This window comes from Sus scrofa, chromosome Y (genome assembly GCF_054392235.1).
Source record: "Sus scrofa isolate SSC_HxYL_T2T_F1_AM1 chromosome Y, Sscrofa_HxYL_maternal_Yorkshire_Landrace_v2.0, whole genome shotgun sequence".
Taxonomy (NCBI): Eukaryota; Metazoa; Chordata; class Mammalia; order Artiodactyla; family Suidae; genus Sus; species Sus scrofa.
The window spans coordinates 14,543,906-14,546,487 of NC_139402.1; the positions used below are offsets into that span (position 1 = coordinate 14,543,906).

General features: G+C 41.8%; 1 pseudogene; it reads left to right on the plus strand.

Annotated features, from left to right (window-relative positions):
- Positions 1-202: 202 nt before the first annotated feature.
- LOC146394386 (heat shock transcription factor, Y-linked-like) lies at positions 203-2,229 on the plus strand (annotated as a pseudogene).
- Positions 2,230-2,582: the final 353 nt, after the last annotated feature.

Below are 2,582 nucleotides of genomic sequence, written 5' to 3' on the forward strand. Positions count from 1 at the left end.
CCAATTTCATAGGAAAGTAAGCACTGACTGAAGGTTATGCTCAGATTGCTAGGAGACCTGTCATCTGACAGCTACTTAGCTTAGCAACCATTGTGATGCATGGGCGATTTTATCTCTGTAGGCTTACCAAAGCAGCATTTAAAATTGCAGAGTTCAAAAGGCATGCTGTTGAGAAGAGTAGCTGCAGAGAAACTAATCTGAGATGGCACATGCTCCTTCAGAAATTCAACCTGTGTCTCCTAAAGATGCACCAACTGGTTCAGAATCCTCCATTACATCTCCATGGTGTGATAACTCAATCACTGGGGACTTGGACTTGAGGTCTCAGATTGAAGAAAAGGCTTTTCGGGCTTTGTCTGAAGGCTCCCTGATAAAAAAGCCATGTCGCACATTGTGTGCCTCTGAACCAGATGAAGACGATGATTTTCTTCCTCTGCCCTTTCCCAGAAAACTTTGGAAAACTGCTGAAAGTGATCACTTTAAGTCCACTTGGTGGGAAGCAAATGGAACCTTGATAGTGATTAATGAAGAACGTGTCAAGAAAGAAGTTCTGGAGAGAAAGTCTCCCTTCAGAATATTTGAAACTGAGAGTATGAAAAGCTGAGTTTGACAGCTTAACCCCTATGCATTTAATAAGTTGCAAAGGAATTTTCAAAGATGTGCCTCACTAGATGACTTTCTGGCAGAAGAAAATGAAGTCTGTGCTTGGATCATGGCATTAAGAAATTTCCAGTTACTACTTATAGAGGGAGTGTATAAGATTTTCTTTGGACATGTGCAAATATGTTCATCCATATAGGGTCAAAGTAGACCTTGAAAGTGGGATGAAGTACTGTTCCATTTTTATTATGATGATTATTTTTTGTCTTTTTGCCATTTCCTGAGCCACTCCCATGGCATATGGTGGTTCCCAGGCCAGGGGTTGAATTGGAGCTATAGCCCCCGTCCTACGCCAGAGTCACAGCAACGTGGGATCCAAGCCACATCTACAAAGTACACCATAGCTCACGGCAACACCAGATCCTTAACCCACTGAGCAAGGCCAGGAATCAAACCCGCAAACCCATGGTTCCAAGGCGGATGCGTTAACCACTGTGCCACGACAGGAACATCCATGCTCAACATTTTTAAATTGAGGATGGCTTGGTCATAAAATATTTGGGATGATAAATCATTGTCCTAGCCTCCTTGAGGCTTGTCAATGAACCTCAAAAAATGCAGGCCACAGAGCCTAATACTATTAATGTAAATATACCAGACATTTTTCCTTGAGAGCAATAGTTGGCTGTGACCACTAAGAACATTTTTGAAAATATTAGCAATGGACGTGTATTGTCTCATGATATTAACTCCATATGATGCAAAGAGTCAGATATTATGGTTTCTGTCTCCTCGTGTCCTTGTTTCAAATACCATTAAATAAATTTCTCCTTGGTTTTAGCTGCAGTTCTACCATAATCCAAACTTTAAATGAGGCTGTCCTCAACTGTTGGTAAGGAGGAAAAGAAGAGTCACGTATAAAAATGTTTCTCCAGTATCGGCTTCTTTACTTCAAGGTTGCAGCAAGAAGCACTCTAGAACAGGGCGTAAGGTGGATAATCATAATTCTGATTTTGAAGCAGAAACTCGTGGAGAAAATGCATTTTCAACCTCCACAAATTTACATGTGCCTTTAGTAAGAAGGCCTTCTACCAGCCAGAGAATTTCTAATACAACTACCCCCGTGAGAAGTGACGTTTCTTCTACATCATCAGCATCAGCCAGACCACAGGACAAACTGTTGTGGCTCAACATGCTACTTTAAATCAGTTGACCACGTTTCATACGCACTCACAAAGCAGCTACTCTCCAGCAAGTGGCCACCTTGTGAATTTCATTACAACTACCACTTCCATGTCTCAGTACCACCTTATTTCTCCCTTCCCGAGTGGTTATTTTGGAATGACGGTGAAGCCGTCCCCTTTTCCAACCAGATATCAGAATATACCACCAAGAGAGGGCCCTTTGTCTAACCCTCAACCAACCAACCATCCGTGGTACCCATTGCCAATGGCCACTGATACCTCTGCTGCCTCTCTCTCAAGGCCAACACCTCCATCCTCTTCATTATTTGAACACCATCCTAATTTTGACCTATCAACGGTCTATACATTCTGCAGGATAGTGAAGATGAACATTTATGCTTGCAAATGTCAACAATTTCCTGCAATTCCTTTATTTCAAAAATAAACATATATGTTTATCTTCATAGTTGCAATTACTTCATTTATGAAACAATTAAGGGCTGTGTTTCTTTTTCTAAAATGATGTTTATTTTTTCTATCATAGCTTGTTTCCCATGTTCTGTCAAGTTTCTACTGTTGAGCAAAGTGACCCAGGCACACACCACCCCAACCACCCAAGACCCACACCCATACACGTACGCATCCTGTTTTTTCACATAACCCTCCGTTGTGCTCCATCAAAAGTGACTAGATGTAGTTCCCATTGATTTACAGCATGATCTCATTGCATACCCACTCCACATGCAATACGTTGCACCTTTTCTAACCCCCGATTTCCAGTCCATCACAATCCTGCCG